This window comes from Sinocyclocheilus grahami, unplaced genomic scaffold (genome assembly GCF_001515645.1).
Source record: "Sinocyclocheilus grahami isolate Dianchi unplaced genomic scaffold, SAMN03320097.WGS_v1.1 scaffold10.1, whole genome shotgun sequence".
NCBI lineage: Eukaryota > Metazoa > Chordata > Actinopteri > Cypriniformes > Cyprinidae > Sinocyclocheilus > Sinocyclocheilus grahami.
This window is the reverse complement of record NW_015505189.1, coordinates 1,958,976-1,982,410: the sequence shown is the minus strand read 5'-3', so window position 1 is coordinate 1,982,410 and position 23,435 is coordinate 1,958,976. Positions and strand designations below refer to the sequence as shown.

The window sequence follows — 23,435 nt, the reverse complement described above, 5'->3', positions numbered from 1 at the left end:
TGCAAAGTGTTGCTCCTGGTAATGTTGAGCAAACAAGCTTCCTGAAAGTTAAGTTCATATTAATCTTTTTTCAAATGTCACTTCGATATGAGGTGCAGGACAGAGTTATATTAGTGTGCAGAAAGCACCACTGTTGGCCCTGCATAATTAGGCCACTAAGAATGGCATATTCCAGCTCAAAGTTCAGGGCCGCACGCTAATGCAGCAGCTTTATCCCCGTGATTTCAAGTCAAACAGTGTCTTCGGCTCAGATCAATACGCTCTATTACACCGGGGCAGGCACTTTTTATTTTAGCTGCAGTTGTAGTGCTTGTCGCCAGTGTGTTAAGTCCGCTCTGAATGGCTGTCGGACGAAAGAGAAGCAGATCGGTGAGGTGAGCTGAATGGAGAAATAACAAAGGGGCCGGGAGTGATTATAACTTTTATCTGCCCAGCTTGTAACTGAAGGGAAGAGTCTTATAATGGAGGCCTGAAATATTATTGGACAATTGTGCTGGGTACAGTTATGATACCACTCTCGATGACTCTCAGATTAACCTCTGCTTGACAGGCATGCTGTTGTCTTTGAGCAAGAGTAGGTGTTTGTGATGTTTAAAACGGCAGAATTTCTGCAGTCGTTTTTGCCTTACCATTCAGGGTGAGGTTACATGATCTGTGTCGTACAACCGCCACTACAGAACAGCTGCGGCCTGTATCATTCTAGGTCTTGCGAACACATATTAACTTTGATATGTCACAGGGTCAGGTCTCTATTTAGGGAATGAAACGCTGATTGTAAGGCTGAATGAAGGTGAAAGGACCACTTGAGTTAGAACTGTAAACATCAGGCCTATACGCTGGCCTCGCTCCAGCACTGAGGGTAACAGTGTAAGCCTTGTACTGTACATCAGGTTGGCGTCGTGTCAGCATTTAAGACTGGTGCGAGTGTGCGTTTGTGGGTGGGTGAAAGTGAACACTTACAGCAGAGACAGCATTTTATTTTTCCATATTGAAAACTTTATTAAGAATTTTTTTTTTGTAGTAATAGACATTTAAAGTATAGTCATTTAAGGATAGCCAGGACCAAAATTTTAGATAATGAATAAATAAACAGTAAGATGTTTTGAGCAACTATGTAAACTAACTATCTGAAAGGAATTTTTTTATTTCAAAACATATTTCAGTCATTTAAATGCAAAATGGTTTTGCATTTAAATGCAATTGACGTGAAGGCCAAGCTTTCAGTGAGAGATACATTATTTTAAAGCTGTAAATATGTGTTAAAAATTCTTATCCTTGTCCAGTGTTTTTTTTTTTCATTTCAGTTTTCGTGCTGTTTAAATATGAGGAAGAGAAGAAATGTACCCGTCCAATGTTCTTTCTCTAATGCTCTGATGCTTACCAGACCTATGAGACCTAACACACCTATTAATCTACATTCCTTTGCAACTTTAATCTGCATGTTTAATTAATCACAAAATGAGCCAGTAAGCAATTTGGGCGAATGCGTGGCAGGCATGCGCCCGGCGTTTAATCACTCTTGCGAGAAGTCATTTGGAAACACCTGAGGAAAAGGCGACGGCATCTGTTTGAACAGGCAGAATGCACTCTTTGTCAGAGTGTGCCATTCATCCAATAAAGCTGCCGGAGCCTTCCTTCATTTTGCATTTAGCGTGTCTCACTGTTGATGTCTCTGTCGGGCCGGTGTCTCCAGGAATGATTTTCTGTAAAATAATTTAATAAACAGCACTCCTGGACCCCTAATGAAAATGAATAACCTTTGGGTGGTTATTTCCCCATATATTAACAGTCTCTCTCCAGCTACGGTTCTTCACTGACCCTCTTCTTGATTGTTGTCAGAGAGGCTGTTCAATAGGGGTCGGCATTTTAATTTCATCAGTCCCATCGGGGGAAAAAAATTATTCGTTCTCTTCTTTCCACCCAATAGAACATAACATTTCATCAGTGTGAATTTAGAATAAGGTTTAATTGTTGGAAATTTAATTATTCTCATGAAAGGAAGTCCTAAGGTCTTCGGACATCTGCGATGGTTGAGGTCCTCGCTGAAGTATTTAGGGCACGGTATCTATTCGTTTTCTTATTAGTTCTCATGAGGTTTAGTTCGGTGATGCCAAAAGCATCATATTCCGGCTCAGCACATATTTTTTTGCACGCATACAGGTGTGGCTTCTCAATCCACAGGGTTGTACGGGATACGTTTTTCACATTAAATTCACTCTATTTATTTGTGCTACATTCAGCTGGTATAGTCCAGCAGACCAGAGCGACTTTATCTGAGAAACATTGATCATCTAAAGCAAGGGTGTCAAACTCCGTTCCTGGAGGGCCACAGCCCTGCACAGTTTAGATATAACACTAATTAAACACATCTGATCCAGCTAATCTAATCATTTAGGCTTATTTGAAAACTACATGGTATGGTTGGAGCAGGGTTGGAACTAAACTCTGCAGGGCTGCGGCCCTCCAGGAACTGAGTTTGACACCCCTGATCTAAAGCATGAGATTTTCAGTAGTCTTCTATCACCAACATCCCAACAACACGCTGTCATGACTGGGGCAGTGGCCTCTGACAAGGTTTATTCAATATATCATCCTTATGGCTTGATGTGCTTTATCTAATTTTCAGAAGAATTATACATAATATAAACTTGGCAGTCTTCCCTCGTCTAAAGGTACAGACAGTAACCAACGTAAACAATGCATTTTCTTATTGGCTATATATGGCCATAGACATACTGAGGAACCAGTCATTAATCTCCTGGCTTCCACAGCTGGGCAAAGTAATGCATAACTAAAAGTCCTGTAAAATGAGTTAATGCTTCCAACCATGAACTTTTCTCCCAAAATGCCATGAATCCTCCTGAGCTGATAATGTGCCCTAACCCTGGGGTGTGAAATCCTTGTTATGTTGAGAGTTGCCAGTTAATTGATTCGCAAATTATTTAAAGTTTGTGGGGCCCAAGGGAGCGCTTGGCTCTAATGATGCCCATTCCCAGAGTTTCCTTCTCTCTGTATTCCACTGCCTCTGTGTGATTGTAATAAGCTAATACTCCTTATCAAAGATTTACAGTGCATTTTCCCCAGTAGGAAAAGTGGAAATATAGAAATCTTAACTCACTTAATGAGAGGGAAGCTTTGGCAATAATTCATCATTTAGCACAAAAACTGTAACATTTTGGTTAATAATTAATTGTATTAAATTATAATTATTATTTACATTTTTAAATAAATATATAAATATAAATGATAAAAATGAATATAAATGTAATACATTTAAACATTTTCTATTTATAGAAATATATTCATTTTTACAAATGTGTATTTAACTGTTGTTATACATACACACAACGTATTTCATAATAATAAACTCAAAGCTATGCATTATATCTGTTTTTAGCTGCATTTTTAAACGATCCACATTAATTTTTCTTTTTACTTATTTTCTGCTTATTATATTGAATATATAAAGGCATAGTCTTGCTATTTTATATTTGCGTGCCACCTGCATGAAGCTTATATGAAAAGACGGCTTGTTCTGTTGTTCAGCAACTTCTCAAATTTTATTAGAGACAGTGCACATTTCATTGTTGGGTTTATTTCATTGACGCATCTTGACTTATCTTATTTTTTTGTTTGTGGATCCCTAAAGCATGAATATGTCTCCCAGTAATAAGAGGAATATTTTTAGATAGGAATAGTTGAGTGTGACTTGTTCAAGAAATCTGTTTTTTATTTTCTTGCCCATGTAGATTGTAAAGGCACTTTGAGGTCATCCGCACACATAAAACATGCCCGTGAATCTGATTACCACTTGACTCGTAGGAATATAATGACCACTTCTTGCTTCTCTGCTGCATATAATGGGGTAGATTATCCAGCATGCTTTCATTCACAAGTGCAATGCCCACCCAAACACTTAGTGAGTCAGAGAGATAAAAATAGAATTCACCTTGAGTCACTCCTATAGTTATTTTTGAGATTTAATATTTCATTTATGCAACATCTTTCACTAAACAACATAGCATCCTTTACATAACCTCACATCTCACGTGCAATGAATGAATGGCGCACTTGAACGTAGTTTAACATTGTTGCGTTTTAACTTGTTTAACTTTGTTCTGTCTCCTTCAACTAGCCCAAATATCAAATGAAGCGAGAAAAAAACCTTGTGAAACGAGGAACCACTTCAGAGACGTAATTGATTTGTTGTGCAGACGCAAGTTAAGAGAGACCTCACCTTTTGCAGGGCTTGTAAGTTTGTAAGCACACGGTAATGTGTCCATTAGGGGAGGCAGATGCTCAGCTGGTTGAGTTGTAGAGAAAAGGTGCACGGCGTCTAACCCACTAAGTGGCTGTTTCTCTTTACTAATATAAAAGAGACCCTGAGCCCTCACTAGCAAGCGCTGTCATTCAGACACATAGTGTCGGCCTGATTTAAATAAAATGAAATGAAGATAGTTCTTTCTGGTCCCCTGGCTTCACTCATTGCCATAAACATATGCTCTGTGCCCGCTTCTTTCCATCTTATTTATGACTTTAATTTGTTGTGTGGGCTGCGCTGGAAATCAAATTTAATACAATCCTCCCAGGGACCCTGTCATATAATAACATGGTAATTTCTGTGTATCCTTTTGAAAAATGAGGAAATTAATTCTTCCTGACATGTTCTAATTATTCCAGTGCGAACAGGCGAATCCAGTTTCTCTCTATCTCTCTCTCTCAGATAAGTGTCAGAGGCAGGCACGCAGCCTCGACGGGCATCTAGGTGCTAATGCTGACCAGCAGCGTGTTTAATTTGAAACATGAGCAGACACCTTTCAACACACTTTCCTAATGTTGGGTTGCCTTGCACAAATTAATTCACTACTCCTCAGGGTGGGTGAGCCAGGGGGGTTGAGACTAAAGGATGGCTCACCAGTGCTGTTAGCGAGAGTGTATTTAATCGCTGTGGTGGTGGAGAGGAAGCCCCTTTCTGTCACGTCTTCTTTTGTGATGCCGTTTGGAGGTGTGTGCATGCATGTGACAGGAGGACACCCGTGAGACGTGTTTGGATCTGTGGACAGAGGGATCTTTTCCCCTCCCATTTCCAGCACTGTCAAAACCAGTCACTTCAAAATATACTGTTTTTGCTTGGCTGTAGAATCTGTTTCTGTCTTTTTTGTCTAAACTTGTTCTTTTCTGTATGAATTTATGCATTTAGCAGATACTCTTATACAGGTGTGCGTTTTGTGTCCCCTGGGAAATGAACACACAATTTAGGTGTTGCTAGCACTAGATATACCAGAGGTACAGAAAAGGCTCTGTTAAGTAGGAATGCATACGTAGTTGTTCCAATATTGTTGTTCCAATATGCCATATTCTCAGAATTTTACAGCATTTATATTAAAATGAAAATGTATATTAAATATATATATTTTTTTATTATAAAATGATTTATATATATATATATATATATATATATATATATAAAACATATACACACAGACATGTGTGTGTGTTTGTCTAAAATACATAATATATATAAAATGATTATTATTATTACTATTATTTGACTAATAAATAATAAAATTAATAATATTATACATTATTGTTATTATTATTACTATTATATAATATTAATATATGTTGTTATTAGTCATTGATTAATTAATTAATTAATTAATATTGTCTTACACACACACATACACACACAAAATAAATAAATAAATAAACCTTTTTTTCTTGCGTGGCCAAGGATAGGCTGAATATTTGTGTGTGACTGACACAAAAGGCTAAACTCCCTATTAAATCCATAATTAAACCTTCTCTATTGCAGTTCACACCAACAGTCAATCAGGTGTAGGCTGGTTAGCACTGGGAGATCACATGACTCCGTGGGCCGTTATTATTGGCACATGTCATCATTTCATTTTACTCCTTTTGCCTTTTGTTACCAGTCCAGAAACAATTGATTGAATGAGGGGAAAAAACAAAGTGTGTTTTACATCATGTGCTGTCCTCTAATACCTGTCAGTGAGCGGCATTCTGAGGAAAAATATCCCCCTTTTCCCGACTAATTATGACCAGTGTTTAAGGCCTTGTGACGGGAAAATGAACTTTTGGGTCGAGTTAAATCCACAAAGGCCTAATTGATTTAGTGTGTGTTCTGTTTGTTTGTGTGTGTGTGTTACAAAAGAAGACCTCCAAATTCTGACGTCATGTATGCTGAAGAATAGAAGAGCTTTATAGTCTGTGGGTGTGGTCGCGTTGAGTCTGCCTCGCTCTGATTCGCTGAGGAGGGGCGTCGCATTAACACATCCCACACCCTAAGGGTTTAATCAGTGCCATCTTGACATGCTGGAGGAAGTCGTGGTCATCTTCTTCATGGAATAAATGATTAGTTTTGGGTACTTCAGTTTTGTAACCTCAAGACTTTAGCCGTTAATCTGGTTTGTGGCCTTTTCCTGTGAATGAAGATGTAGCAATATGCTTTTCCTGCTCTTAATGAATTAGTCTGGCTCTAGTTCCTCTCCTGCTGTCTGGAGAACATCTATAGATCAGTTCTGTGGTAGTATGTAGGATAAGTTTAGTCACGGAATCACTGGGATCTCCATCTCCGTGCGCGAGCCCACCCACTCTCTATAGCACTACATTAATTCAGCCAGTCAATTTGACTGAAAGTTAGAAATGTGCATTGCGTTAGTGAGCGGGGCCGTACAGAAGCTGTGTTAATAGCGAGGGCTTGTTGTCCATATGGTACTGTTTTAATAGAGTACATTTGTTGCAGATGGTGGGAGACTTCGCTTGGGCAGAAGCGGTTCTTGGCAGGTCTCGGGTTCTTTGGAGAAAAAGGCGCATGAAGCTCAATTTTAACGCTGATGTTGATCTTCGCTGTTTTTCATTCAACAATCCGTTGCCCTTGAAACATGGTCTGTTGTAAATTTATGCCTTGCTTTATTCTGTTTATTTATTTCTTTTCGATATGCTGAGACAATATTGTTGAGGCTCAGTCACTTTTTCCTCGGTTCAGCTTGTAAACCGCAGTTAAATCCTCACACACAAGGATCCTAGTTGTCTCAATTTCTACAGTGAGTTAATTTTTTCAACTGCAGGAGAAGGCTGAGGTAACACAGCAGCCAGAGGGTAAGAAAACTGAGGAGGACACAGAGAAACTTACCACTTGAATGCTACTGTTTCAGTGAAAATGCCTCGCTCTTTATATAAGACAGAACTAGGTATTACTGCACAGAGTGGTCCAGAGGTTGATAATTATAATAATAATTTAGCATTTAGCATTTTTTTCTCATTTTCATTCTAAATGTATTTTTGCTTAAAGAAATGAAGCCTCTTTTATAACCATTGGAGCATTATTTTCAAGACAATTAAGCACTTTATAGATACAGTGAACACATAATTACAAAAAAAAGAGATTCAATATTAACAGAAAATCTAATATAATGACAGGAATGAGATTCAATATTGATAACAACAGAACAATCTAAATAATAATAATAAAACTTATTTTTATTTGGCTTTTGGGGTAAAATTAGACCTGGACTCATTTTTATGCGATTCACCCATGAAGTGAATTAAAACTGAACAGAATTGAAACAAAATAGAAAAGCCTTAATTTCCAACTCAAAGCGCTTTAGGCCTTGACCATGTTGGCAAGTTATTCTGTATTGTGCCAGAGATCTCACTTAACATTTATAGTGTGTGATTCTAACTAGTCTATTTAGATGTGTCATATTCCTTACTCTCTTTTATTTTGCATATTTTTAATCAGAATAAACATACGTGACAATCAATCCACACTTAAATCAAATCTCTCTTCTTGCTCAGAGCGTGCGCTCCATAAGAGAGATGTTGTCAGCATGCGTGTGTTTTTGCTGTCTTCTAGCCTAATAAAAGCAAGAGTTGGAGAGAAAGAGTGTGAGAGGAGGGTGTGCGAGAGTGTGTGTGTTTTGAACACTCCCTCAGAATGGTGAGGAGACACGCTTGATTGCTTCTGTTGCATTTTTACTGTTGTTTTCTCGCATTGTCACTGCTGTGGTAGCACTTGGGTATTATGTGAGCACAGCGCCCATGGCCGAAAACACTCCTTTACCATCCCCCAAACACCCCCAGACACCTGACTGTGAGAAAAGTCTCAACGGGTCTTACGGGTCCTTTGGCCTGCTAAGTGCTGGCCAGCCTGAAAGGCGCAATGTCCTTGGGGTTCTCTGATCTCACGCTTTCCATTCTCTCAGTGGCTTTGTGTCTACCCGTCCACAGCAGCGCAACTCGCCACCGAGAAAAAGAGAGAGAGAGGATGAAGGGAGGGGAGAAGCATGGGGCAAATTACACCCATGTCACTGAAAGCGAAAGCATTTAGGAGGCAGAAGACTGAATGTCTTTTGACTCTGATGTGTCTCTTATTTATAATGATGATGATGTGAGAGAGAGAGTGGGGTGTTAGAGCATGAGAGAAATCGCTAATTAGTTTCAGCACTTGATGAATTCCGTTCTGCAGTATTGCAGTTTAAAAAAAAATAAAAAACAGCTCTGGAAGTGCATCATCTCTGGTTATAGCTCCAGAAGGGACCAAAAGTAAGAGACCTGATGCAGATTTAGAACTTATGGCGCTTTTCCACTGCGTGGTACGACTCGGCTCAGCACGGCTCAGTACAGTACGGCACGGTTTGCGTTTCCACTACAGTTCAGTACCGCTTTAGAGTGGGCGGGATTATTCACATGTCGTTATATTTGTGCCGCCTCTACTGCCGTGACTCCTGAAAAACCTTTTCATTCCAGCTCTAGCTGGATCCACTCCTCGGCTATCAACGAGAGGAACGTCTGTACTTCCTCAACTTCCTCCCCATTTTTTGGTTGTTAAAAAAGGTGCGCTCGTTCAAAACAGTTGTGCTCGATCCTTCGCTTGCTGTGCTGATTTAAATCTAGCGGTTCTGTTGTGTTTGTGTCACAAGTTCAGTGACACAGGTAGTGACGATTCTCTCCGGCCAATCAGTGATCAGCAGAGTTTACACGTCACGTTTTGGTAATGGTACGGTTCACTTGGAACCTCAACCGAGGTGGTACTAAAAAGAGTGCCAGGTACCAGGTACTGTACCCAGTGGAAAACCCCCCAAAAGTGAATTGTACTGAACCGTACCGCGCCGTACCATGCAGTGGAAAAGCACCATTATATTGTAGAGCTTCACTGAGTGCCATAGGTGCAAGACAACCACAGCCAACTGTAGACAGGGTCTTAGAATATGTGACCCTGGACCACAAAACCAGTCTTAAGTCGCTGGGGTATATTTGTAGCAATAGCCAAAAATACATTGTATGGGTCAAAATTATTGATTTTTCTTTTATGCCAAAAATCATTAGGATATTAAGTAAAGATCATGTTCCATGAAGATATTTTGTAAATTTCCTACTGTAAATGTATTAAAACTTAATTTTTGATTAGTAATATGCATTGCTAAGAACTTCATTTGGACAACTTTAAAGGCGATTTTCTCAATATTTCAATATATTCAATATATTTCAGAAAATTCCAAATTTTCAAATAGTTTTATCTCGGCCAAGTATTGTCCTATTCTAACAAACCATACATCAATGGAAAGCTTATTTATTCAGGTGATGTATGAATCTCAGTTGACCCTTATGACTGGTTTTGTGGTCCAGGGTCACATATATATATATATACTGTATGTATTAGTGCTGGGCAACGATTAAAATTATCAATCAAATGATTTTCTACGATTAATTGCATTGTTATGCACAAAATTCAATAATGAAATCAAACGTAGTGTATTGTGCACTTTTTTCATTTAAAAGTAGTGCAATATGAACAAAAGTGTAATACCATTTGGTTTGCAAACACTTTAAACAAATAAGGTGCTTTTTTACAGTAGTATTCCTTTTACATAGTAGCAGTTAAAATATTTCTTGTAAATCTCAGCTTATAAAATTAATGTAATCAAATTACATATAAAACCAAAGCTGTTTGCCACTGCCAGGGCATTAACGTTTTTATAGAAAATATTTTATAGTTTGTTATAGAAAAACAAGTTATGCTCAGAGTCCACAGCCTCCATCATAACATTATAACAGGCAGCTTCCTAGTAGAGTCCTGCACTATCGTGGGCCTAGCGCAGCAAATTGCGGCGCGGGACAACACTTGATGGGCGAGTGCGGGCGGATAGAGACTCATGTGTGCGGGATGAGGGAGAATAAGGGTGTACTCACACTAGGCAATCTTAACAGTGCCCGAGCACGTCTGGCCCCCAAAGCCCAGTTCGTTTGACTAGTGTGATCGCTAGTGTGCCGCGGTTCGTTTAGCCGGCCATGGCTCGGTTGGAAGAGGTGGGCCAGAGCGTGGTTCAGTTGGTCTCGGGTGCATTTCTGAGTGGCAAAAGTGATAGATCTGTAAAGCAATATATTGTGAGAGGGCCGTGTGTGTTACTGCATCCCAAACGACTCAAAATAATAAACCACAAAGTTAACAAAACGATGCACTCCACTGTGCTGAGTGAGAGCGCTTCTCTGCTGCCTTCATGTGCTATTCCTATTTCTCACTTATGAAGTCGTGAACGCTTCATGTGAGCACTGCGATGCTGCAGTCTTAGGCCCTCCCCAAATGCTCTCATTGGTTAAGACGCGTGATGACACCCATCCCAAGCCAGTACCGATCAACATCCCACCCCTTCTGTGACCCATGGTTTGTCTATAGGTGTATTCAGAGCCAGTGAGCAACAGACTTTCATAATAATAAAAAAACTTCATTAACGAGCAATAAAATAATTGTCGACGTTAATTAATTTACGCGTTAACTTGCACAGCCCTAATATCTATCTATCTATCTATCTATCTATCTATCTATCTATCCAATTATTTATATCAATAATATAATAATTAAATGGCTTTTTTATTTAATTAAAGCTATATATTGTATATTTAAAATTTTAGTATTTTAGTTTTTAGTATTTTAGACCACATTATGTTTTTTTGCATTGTCTTTAGAAAAAAGCTTTAGCATATATAGTGATATAAAGTTTGTGTGTGTATGCAATTTTATTAATTGTAGCTTTAAATAAATGTAATATATATATATATATATATATATATATAGACTACACCTTTATATTTATTTAGCTTAAACTAATAAAATTAAGCTACAGCAAATAAATGTTAAGCAACAGTTAAATATGACATATACCTATATATGTATGTGTGTACATGACATTTAATTATACAGTTAAAGTTTTTCACATAGAAAAAAATATATATTTTTATTACTTTAGTGTTCTGTTTTTCATTACATTCTTTACATTGTCTTTTGCACAACAGTTTATTGTACTATACAAACAGACACTTGATCTTTATAAGTCATATATGTATGTAGGTCTTGTAAAGACCAAAAACTGAGATTAATGGAAACCCTCTGGAGACAATTTTCTAAACATGTGCTCCCAAATTTGTGGCATTAGACTTCTAGAGCAGCCTCTGCACGTGGTGATATCATGACCACATCCTCCCGCCTCCCTGTGGGTGCGCGGCCCAGCATTGGCTCAGAGTTGGCCCTGTGTGGGCCCCTGTGGTCCAGCTCCTAGAAGCCGCACCGGCCCCGCCACACATGGTCCACAGATGGACCACCACACACTGCTTTGGGAGGAGCAGCGCCCAGGAACCACTGTCATACAATAACATATTATCAAAAATGGAACTGGAAAACCATGTACGCTAATGACAAATGTCTGTTTCTCCGAAAAGATGGATGAAAAGCTATTAGTGGAGCTGTGGGGAGTGTTACATCTTTGTTCTTGCATTTGGTTTGGAAGATAAAAATGTTTCAGGGACAGTCAAGGATGTGTTGGTGGTTTTGTCTGTTTTCTCCCCTCTGTTACTGTTTTAAATGCTAACTTGTGTTCGCTAACTTGCTAACTTGTGTTCGCTCAGTTACAATGGCTCTCTGTGTATTTCTCCTGCTACAGAACCCAAATGCTGAACATGGAGGGCTTTCTGCGTAGCAGCTTTTTACTGAGGTTAGTTGCTTTAGTTTTTCTGTTGTTGCCACAGGGGGTCCGCCGGGGCTGAATTCATCTGTCCTTTCACAGCTCTAATATCACACCACCTATCATTAGCCAACTTGTGGGATGATGTGTTGTCTCCGTCTGTGTTTGTGTGTATGTGTGCAAGTTTTACCTCAAAAATGCAACTCCTTCACACTCACTTTCTGCAGATAATCAGACATTTCCCCCCCTCATACACCCTGTGCCGCCTATCAGTCAGTCAGCGAGTGATAGACAGGTTTCACTCCCCATACTGCATGCACGTTTGTCACCTTCCCCTCTGCCCCAGCTCACTGATTGGTCAGGTCGCGAGTGGGGCGGGGCTTAATTTATTGATTCTCACCATTTCCTGTTTTGTGTGTTTGTGTTATAACTGCAGTCAAAACGAGTAAAGACGCCATTACCCCATCCCCTTCCTGTGACTCTAATTACGAGTTTGTGTTGTGTGTCTGTGTGTCACTGTGCAGAGGAAGTAAATAACAGCGAGTGTGTTAGCCATTGGCTGTTCTGTCTCTGTGCATAGCATCTTCCCCACACTTGAATTGCTAGCAACCCTAATGAGTGATCTCTCATTAAAAACAGCAGCAGCAACATCTGCCTTTCGAAGCTGCTGTCAGCCAAACTTTGCTAAAGCTAATGAATCCCCTTTGATTTCTTTTTCAAAAGGTCATTTATACATTTTTATTCTCTTTCCAAGCTGTCAGAATACAAAAAAAAAATAATGAATGCTATTTAGTAATTAACGATATTTGTTTAAAAAAAGTTTTTTTTTTTTAATTCACAAATACAGTAAAAAGATTTTGAATGCCTGTTCATGTGCCTCATTTTTTAAGCAACTTTATTTTCTTCATTTCTAATGAATATATTTTTTCATAGTATATGCTGCACCATCGAATATATTTAAAAAATGTTTTTACAATAAAATACTATTTTAGTTCTTGTACTTCAAATTTTAATATTTAGTTTTTACTTGTCTTTTCTTTGTTATTATTTGTGAAATCTATAAGCAATTTCTAAATGAAACTTGTTTCAAAGGAAATCCTACACCAAAATTTGTTTCAGTCTAGCGACTGAACTGTAGTAATTTGAAGCTAACTGAGAATGATTTGCACTAAATGAACCTAAAGGAGCAGAATAGACTATCTCTGATCCCTTCTGCATATCCACATAAAACGGCTGCAAGATTTGACCCGAGACAAGAGGTTTCCGGTGTGTTTGTTGGTGATCACATGCTCTTAGGACAGTCTGTGGCAAAAACCATGCATTCTTTATTGATTTAATTCAGCTAGATAATCTGTGAAGACATTTTTAACTCTTTTATTATAATAGTTTTACGTTGTCATTCAGGCATTCCTGCAGCTGATGAATTTGTTATCAGACATGTGACCCACTTATATTGCCGTTGGCAGCAGAATCTGGTAGAGCGTGCTGGATTATTGTCAGCTCAATGCTTTTATCTGCCTGCCTTTGTCCTTTAATGTACTGTATGGAGGACTGTTTGACTGCGGCCACCTGTTGCAGGAGGATAACAATATATCTTGGGACAGGACTAGAGGATGGGCAGTAGGTTGAGAGAGGTCAGAGACACCTTATCACTTCCTCACTAATCCTTCAAGTTGTTCAAACCTTAACCAAGGAAGTGTGCACCCTTTTAGTTCATCCTAAAGCTTATGTTTTTCCTTCATTCTTTTTCTGAGTAATCTCTTGATTAAACTGGAATAAATGCATAAAATGCATAGTGCATTTCCTATATCATTAAAAAGTAATGTGTGATGGAGAGACATTTTGCAGATGAGCAGTAACAGAAAAGCTAATGTAGACAAGAATGTTATTTTGCCCCCAAGAGATCAGAATTTACTTTTCTATTATATTATTTTTTACAGCATGAATTCTGAGATCAGAAAATGACTTTCTAGTAATGATCTATAGTTTGTAATATTTTGTGTACTGTACCAATAATCAGAGTGAGACTCTACCAACCAGTCCATATTTAAATGTTTAATATACAGTGGTGTGAAAAGGTTTTTGCCCCCTTCCTGTTTTTTAAATTTTTTGCATATTTGTCACACTTAAAAGATTCAGATCATCAAACTAATTTTAATATTACACAAAGATAACGCAAGTAAATACAAAATGCAGTTTTTAAATGATTGTTTATTTTATTAAGGGAAAAAAGCTGTCCAAACCTGCCTGGATCTACGTGAAAAAGTTGATTTGGCCACTCCAAAACCTTAATTTAGTTTTTCTTGAGCCAGAACTCCTGGGAAGGTTCACCATTGTTCCACAAGTTTTCTCAATTTGTGGATAATGGCTCTGACCGTGGTTCGCTGGAGTCCCAAAGCCTTAGAAATGGCTTTATAATCCTTTCCAGACTGATAGATGTCAACTGTTTTGATTCTCATCTGTTCTTGAATTTCTTTAGATCGTGGCATAATGTGTTGCTATTTAAGCATGCTTCACTTTGTCAGACAGGGTCTATTTTAGTGATTTCTTGATTCAACAGGTCTGGCAGTAATCAGGCCTGGGTGTGGCTAGTGAAATTTAACTCAGCTTTCTAAAATAATGTGGTTAATTGCAGTTCTTTCATGATTTAACAGGAGGGGGCAATTCATTTTTCACATAGGGCCCCGTAGGTTTGGACAGCTTTTTAATCTTAATAAATTAAATCATCATTTAAAAACTGCATTTTGTATTTACTTGCATTATCTTTGTGTAATATTTAAATTTGTTTGATGATCTGAAACATTAAAGTGTGACAAACATGCAAAAAAAATAAGAAATCAGGAAGGGGGCCAACACTTTTTCACACCACTGTAGTCATCTTGAAATTTTGAATGAATTCAATCAAATGCTGATCAGTTATTTTATTATGAGGATGTAAATTTTATTTTCAATTTTACTATATATATTCCTCATAATAAAAGACAATTATAATTATATATATATATATACACACACACACACACACACACACACACACACACACACACACACAATTATGTTTTTACATTGACAATGAAAACAGTAAATGTTAAGACTCTGTTTTCATTTGTAGATTAATTTTTAAAAGAAGCAGAATCAAATTGTACATTTTTATTGACGTGCATAATGGACATTGACTTTTTTTTCTTTTCTTTGATCACATCAGAGAATTGATAGCTGTGAAGTTTGGCATAAGAGTGGCTTAAGAGTGAGGGAGAAATAGAGTAAGGAAAAGTCTTAGAGAGAGAGATGTCTCCAGCAGTTCTAGGCTAATCCCAGAGGAGAGGACCTCCTCCTCCATCTCTGCCATTATTTGATGTAATGAAAGGAGAAAGTGTGTAACAGCTAGATTGTTAATTAATTTACTCTAACAAGATGAAGATAAATGAAGCACACTGAAGGTTGACTAAGCAAAGGGGGTCCACTTAGCATTCGCTCTCCCCTCGGCCTATGCTTGCTCAAACAAAGATCCGTTCTCACAACAGTCAGCACACGAGGATTCAAATGACTAACTGCCTTCATCGCTCTCAAAAACTAATTTCAGATTTTTCTCAAACTTTCAGTCCCATATTGACCTAGATTTGAAAGACGAAGAAAAAAAAGAAGCCCAAAATAAAATCTCTTAAGTTTTTAATGTGCTGTGATTTAATCGGATTCCAGCACTTCTGGACTGTCGCTCATTTGCCATGCATGCTGATGATTAATTGATATTATTCTCTATGGTTAGTTATTTTGTTTATAGCTATCAGTCACTTCATTGACATGTTTGTGTTTGGCTTATGAGCCTTATTTTAGTGACAGCTGATCTGGAAAGTTTCAACCTGGGCTCTTGTGTTGCTTTAATGTATTATGGAAGCAGTATGGCAGGGTCATTTTTTTATTGAAACTAGGATACACAGAGATAATTCTGAGTAAACACGGGCTCAGATCTTCATGGGTCTAGCACACGGAGGCTACCTAAGCCTCATGTGCCCAAAAGATGTTCTTCTGTGGCCCAGCACCATTCACTATATGAATAGCAGGGGCCTAATGCGGATTGGTGGTTATTTAAGCGGTGAGAGAAAGAGGCCCAGACACAAAAAAAGAGAGAAAAGCCAGACAGTTGTCTTCATCCAAGCCCTTTTTTCAGCGTTCTATCAAAGACCTTTGCCAGACAATTCAACATGGGCCCCGCATGGCAGAGCAGACCAATCACTGTGGCTCCCATTCTCTGCTCCTTTATTTTTCAAGTCGCCAACAATAGCTTGTTCATTGTGTGGACAACACCAGCACAATTACCTTCTCTGTTGTGATGGCCAAGCAGCATTTTAAAGTCCGCTCTTCCGTAATAGAATCATTATTGTTATTCTTATAGCAGGGCCTCAGGAGAAGGAATAGCTGCTCCCGGTATGTCATTATTTTGCAAGTGTTCGATTAGCTCATCATGAACTGTGCAGCAAAAATCACAGCTAATTAGACAGAGGGAGCGTCGCCGCTGGCCCCTCCAGCTCCTGAGTTAAAAGGTACCACTTGATGGGCCAATAATATAAAGAAAGGTGGTAAAAACAGGGATTAGAGCTGTTGCCGTAGTAACTCCAGCTTCCATCTGCGAGACGAACAATGGACTTGTGTTCCTCCACCACCTTTGATTGAAAAATAGACGTGAAAGAGCTAGCGCTCTGAAAGGACAGGACCCTTTTTAACAACAAAGTGGAATTCTGGCCTAATAGGCTCTTTGGTAAAAGTTGTTTGGTAAGACCAGGGGAGGATAGCGGAGACGAGAGGTCGTCACGTAATACGAGGACAGCAAAGGTCGGTGTTTCCCAGAGCAATAGCAGTTTGTTTTGGGTGTCACGTTCGTTCGGCGCCGTCACGAGTGCGGGACCTGCAGGTTGGCTCCTCTCGACACTTCTTGAAAGGAGATGGAAAGGGAGGAGCAGAGAGAAGTGATGCAGTTTAGTAAGCAGGAACAAAAGTGCTGCACGGCCAAAACCTACTTGTTCCTAACTGACTCTGAATAAACACCGACTAGATTTACGCCTAAAGTCTGGAAGAAAATAACTTCTCCAATTAGACGGAGCTGTCAGATGTTGTTTGGATGGCCTCCAGTCATTCCCATCGCTATTCCCAGAGCAGTGGTGTAGAGACGGAGGGAGGGAGGGCAGAGGAGAGAACAGGTTTCTGCACGACTGTTTGTTCCTGACACTTTGTTCGCCTGATAACCACGGCCTTAGCAGTTTTCCTGTCTGCGCTTGACTTTTTTTCTTGCTTTCACTGTATTTAGCCTATAGAAATTGTCCAACATAAATAGGTGTGTATCCACAAATCATATTATTCTGACATTCCACAGTTGTAGTAGTTTATCAGACTTGACACCGACTTGACATCAGATTTTAAATGCTGTCGTATCATATTACTTTTTGTAAAAAAAAAAATCCTAGTGTGGCTTATACTAAAGCACAAGTAAATGTGTACAATAAATACTAAATAAATATAAATGAATAAACACAATAAATGATCAAAATGATAAAATATTAAAAATATATCATTATTAAAATAGTAATATATTATTATTATTATTATTATCGAGCTATTAATATTAAATGATCTGTACATTAATTTTTTCAAACCATTTGTCCGTCCTTCAAAAAAACATTTGTCATGCAGTTAAAGCGAACAAAGAGCTATTAGGGCTTTTTGTCAGGGACAATATGTTTATGATCTACAATCTCCATCCCTCCATGTCCCTCTTTCATTTTATATCCTCTATTAGCAGTGGAATATGTCCGCTCACATTAACCTAATTTATGGTCAGGGCCACTGTAACAGCAGCACAGGTTAATGAATTTGGCATTACTGAGTAACTGTTATTGAGGGCTGAGGAGGAGCCCAGCAGATGAGAGATATTGTAAAGCTCTCTGCTTTGCATGACGACGGTTGAAAGAAGGATATCAAAGGAAATGATGTGAACACATGATGAACCCCTCCACCCACCTGCAGAACAATTGTGTGTGAACCTCTTGTTTTCTGCCTGGATGTTTCTGGCTCATCAGAACATATTTTGCAAATCATGTACCAAGCCTGACTCGGCTAAATTCTGAATGGAATTTTTACATAATTATCTTTAATTTGAGGGAATCAGTTTAGCATGGAAAACGGTTCTTAGTTAAGCCACCCTGGAAAACAGATGTTTTAACAATTCATTTTTTCCCCTGCTTTTTCATCATATTTCTTAATTGTGAAAAATTATTTCTTAAAAGCTGTATTCCCTTTTTTTCTGAGCACACACACACAATTAATATCAAAATCAATATAAATATAAAATGTATATTATACGTTTTATCACTCAATATTTGTATTTATTTATTTCTCAAATTAAATGTTTTAAGTACATTCTTTTATATATAATTATACAAAGCTTTTTTTACTTAACCCAGTATTGTGCACTCACATCTTCTAAAGTAAACATACTAGAACATGAGTTTGCCTCAGATGTTCCATTCACATCGATACGGTGTTTGGCTCACAATATTATGTTGTGACATGCCAAACGATTCATGATTGGCCATTACATCGTCCAACACAATGAGTCTTAAGAAAACTGCTCTGTGATGACTCACTGGTCCTTAAGCTTGTCTTCCAGCCATTTCATTCCTTCCTCCCTCTCTCTTTCTTTTCCTCCATCAGCATCTTTTATTCCTCTCTTCTGCTTTCAAGGCACAAGTACTTCCGCTCTCTGCCTCGACACAGTTGTGCATGGCTCACCAACCCTTTCAATTTAGATTTCAATTATCATGTTAGTTTTGTGATTAGATTGTGTCCTCCAGGAATCAAACCTCGCTCTCTCTCTCTCTTTCTTCCCCTCTGCAATCAGATTGGATCTGATGAATTGCGGCTGTAATTACGGAAGTTATTGAATATGCAGATCGCTGATGACTAGCAGTGTATCTGTTCATAGTGCATTAACTCTAACTGTATCAAACAAGAAGCTTGTTCAAGATCCACTCAAGTAATGAGAGAGGGCCAGTGGATGCCATTAGCTAGAAATAATAGCACTCTTGAAAGGGGCGAACTCAATTAAGACCTATGTGGTCCCGTTATGGTGCCTTTGTTTTATTCCGTGCGTGAACGTGTATGTGTGTGTGTGTGTGCTCTATAAAATGGAGTTTTACAGCTCGCTTTCTGGCCAGGTCAGCTGATGAAGCATTGTGACCAGCGGTTTTGCTGTAAACACACAATGAGGTCTCTGCTGGGAGGTTATGAATTGCTCAGCGTGAGGTATTTTTCCCAGCTGGCTCTGACCAGGAACCATGATGCAAACCCTGAGACTGATAGGTGGTAGTCGGATGGGGAAGGGTGTCAGGGTTAGAGAGAGAGGGGGGGGGGATTTGTATAGTAAGTGTTTGAACAGCATTTGAAGCTGTTTCCGGTCTCCAAACCTTGGCCTCTGGGTCCACTACATAATCACTCACACACACAAACACACCTCCTCTCACCCTACGTATGTCAAGCTGCTCTCCCAGAAGTTTAATAGCAAGGGTGCCAGGGCTCTAGACTCATTCTTCCCACTGGTCGCGACTAATACACCCAAAGCGCTCGCACTAAAAGCACCTCTCTCAGTCTCTTCACGTGATCAGTAAAATCGGACTCTTGCTGCATTGTGCTGCAGCTCTGCAGCGCGGGCAGTATGGAGCAGAGCAGACCATGCATTCGCAGAAATGCAACCACTTCAATTTTTAACTCACACATTCTCAAAAAATTGCATATGCGACCATTTTGGTCATAATCTAGAGCCCTGGGTGCTACAGAGATCTGTAATCTACACTTGACTCTTGAGCTCATAATGTGACATACCACATTACACAGAGACTCAGACAGATGCTCACTAACTGGCCAAGAGATACTCAGTGTTTTAAAAGTGGAAGACCCAATGAAGTGGTAGCATTAAATTACCTAACCTGTCAGTCACTATTTTTTTTCATTTTCTTTTCCTTCTTCCCCCTTAAGCCAAGAGCAGTTAGAGCTTGAGTTAAGTTCATGAAATTAGAGTCATTCTAAACCTGTGATTTTCTTTTTTTCTGTGGAACACAAAAGATGTTTTGAAAATGTTCATGCTGATCTTTTTCCATACAGTGACAGCTTTTTTAAAGTTAACAGAAAGATTTCTTTCATATGAATATTTTCAGTGAATAACAACTCAAACAACTCAAATATTTTCTTCATACCAATCCAAACCAAAGTTAATAAATAATTTAAGATTTTTTCAAATGTTTTTGAAAGAAGTCTCTTATGCTCATCAAGGCTACATATATTTGATTGAAAATACAGTAATGACAGTAATATTGTGAAATCTTTTTTATAATTTAAAATAACTTTTCTATTTTAATATATTTTATAATGCAATTTATTCCACCTTAGTGTCACATGATCCTTCAGAAATCATTCTAATATGCTGCTTTGGTGCTCAAGAAAAAAACATTTGAGCTGGTTAATATTAGGGTTCGTTGATGAATAGAAAGCTCAAAAGAACAGCATTTATTTGAAATAGATTAAATTTTTTTAACAGTGTAAAAGTGTATACGGCCACTTTTGATCAACTTCCATCTTTGCTGAAGAAAAGTATTCATTTGGATTATGTTATGGTACTTTTTGTCCTTTTTCGAGCTTGGCAGGTCCCCTGTTTGCATTCAATGAATGAAAAAGAGCAGCAAGAACATTCTTCGCAACTTGACTTTTTGTGTTTCACAGAAGAAAGAAACTCCTACATTACATGATAGTGAGTAAATGAAGACAGAATATTAATTTCAGGATTAATTGTCCCTTCAAACTCCTGGATTACCACAGCACTAACATGTTGAAACACCCAAACACACAGCCGCATGATGAACCTCAACCCGAGGGGAACAGTTACATCAAAAAGCAGTTAAGTGTGTTTTGAATGCATGTATGCCTCAAGGACTACAACAATATAGTCAAATGAGCTAAAACAGTACACACAATCATGCTAGAATGAGAGAATATAGTGTGTGAGCTACCTATACAGTACTATGAATCTCACTTTTTTTGTCATCTCTCCAGAAATGACTCCTGGTAGGAACGTTTTTTGACACATGTACACTTTCTCCGCATGCTTAAATTGTATCTGGCTAAATGGCCCACTGTTAAATATTTACCCTAAAACTGTCTCCATTTGCTGTGGAGGTGACATCAGAACAAAACAGAAGGAGCATCTGCTGGCATTATAATTTCATAACACCACATAAAACGTGTTGTTTGTCGCCTTTAAAATGCAGCACTTTTATGAATAATGCAGCTCTCGATTTCAAGAGGAAACACTTAGAAGTTGGATTCATAAAAAATAAATCACCAAGTTAGTTTTTTTCTTCTGTGATCATAAGAGGAACCGTTAAAAAGTTAAGTGCCGCCACAGTAAATGAAACGAGCTCATCAAACACAATGCTAGATTGTTAGCCGCAGCGCTAGTGAGAGGAAAGGCACTTTCTCAGTTTCTTTGTAACTGCTGGATTATAGGGTCTATTTAGACTCTAATTAGTGTTCATTTCATGAGTTTCCAGTCTTAAATGTATTAATGTAATGACAGAGGACGTGTTTGTTTTAGGCGTCTAAGTGGAGAGGCTTAATACAGGCTAGCTAAATTAACACATCCATTCTGACAAGTACTCTAATAACCACTGCGGATTAATTTATGACCTGTTTGGGAGCACAGAGCTCATGGCCACTGGTGCTCTGGTGGACCAAACTCACTGTAGTTAAGGCTCTGAGAGGCTTTAGCTTCTGAACTGCTGGCCGTTGCTGCCTGCTTCCGTGTATATTATTAGGTTAATAGGATTTCACTTGTTTACACCAACTGCTAGCTTAACTCGAGGTCAAAAAGGTGGCTTAAACTTGTGTAATTGGCTTATTAAGAAGGCTCAAGTAGCATTGTAGTGAGGGGTTAAAACTCACACACAAACACACACGGACACAGACACAGGCGGGGTGCCACGCAACGTCAGTGTTGCCAGATTGGGCGGGTTTTGAATTTGATTGTGTGGGCAAAAATTGGCTTGGGCGGGTGAACAAAATTTGGGCTGGTTGGGGGTCAGTTTGGCGGTTTTCAATATAAATTGCATAGGCTAATTGTTTAACAAAACAAGCCCAAGTATGTATAGTGCATCCAATCAGTCATCATAACGTTACTACACACACACACTGCAGAGGCGCTGGTGCTGATATAAACGTCGACAGACCAGACAGACGGTATGATTCATGAGTGACAAGTTTTTAGCGTGATAAGTTATAACGTATCTGATTTTGAATGTAGTGACTGTATATTCAAGTAATCACAATGCCTAAATATAAGTTAAAGAGTGGGAGAGTGACTCAATTCTCAAAACGTGAATTATTGTGGAGTAAGATGGCATGAAGGCTCTATCACTGCAACTCCGAAATCAGAGCACATTTGAATTAATCATAACCGAAACTAAATATGTCGGTTTATACGATCATGTCTTTTATATTTTAAAGTCCAGATTGTTAAATCCTTGAAAGCTCAGTGTTTCCCCTACCATTATTTTAGGGGGGCGGCCCGCCCCCCCAACGGCACCCCCCACCCCCCTTGAAGGTCAAGTTAATTTTATTTAATTATATTTTCTCTATAGCGCCAGATCACAACAGAAGTAATTTAAAGTTACCTTTCTTATAGAATGTCTATACCTTGTTCTTTCATTAAGCAAACTAAATAGCCTTATGTTATTGATCTTATTTACACGACCGCACGTCATTTCAGTCTCTACGTTATGGTCGCGCTCTCTGCATCACGCACAGCGGAGTTCTGCCCGATGCGCGTGCTCACACACACACACACACACACACACACAAGTGAGCCCAATTCCACTAGTATTTGTAAATATTAAGCCGCAAAACGATTCATATTTAAATATGAATTCTGCGTGTCTCTGTGTTAATGAATGGCGCAGACGTGCGGTTTTGTGTAGTACTCATACTGAAGCTTGCAGTGATATTAACCTATGCCGTCTCACTAATGAACAACATCTCCAGAACTGCTCTGAGAGTCACTTCATCAGCATTTGACCGTTTGATTTCAGTAAAACTATCATCATGTCATACACACACAGAAATGTAATGGTATTCACGGCAACCCGTCAAAATAAAAGTTTGGTTTAACTTGAGGGCATTGGCAGAAATATATTACTATTTTTGAGTAGAATGTACCTAACAGACTGCTACTACTACTACTAAAATTATTAAAACCTTATTTTTAAGGAATAAGCATTCAATATTTCTTCAATGTTTTAACTGTAATATTAAATTACCTTTATTTTCCAAAAGATTTAATTTTCATTACTTAAAAGATAGATTAAATGAATGTTTTATGCCTTAAAACAAAATGTAAATACACAACACAGAATTTCT

The 23,435-nt window shown here is 38.5% G+C and overlaps 1 long non-coding RNA gene across 2 annotated transcripts in view; it reads left to right on the top strand.

Moving 5' to 3' along the window:
- The window catches only part of LOC107593394 (uncharacterized), a 58,691-nt gene that overhangs the window by 25,681 nt on the left and 9,575 nt on the right, over positions 1 to 23,435 (top strand). For both annotated transcript variants that reach the window (XR_001610078.1, XR_001610079.1), the window contains exon 4: positions 11,961 to 12,011. This is a non-coding gene — a long non-coding RNA (uncharacterized lncRNA). The remainder of the gene's footprint in view (positions 1 to 11,960; positions 12,012 to 23,435) is intronic.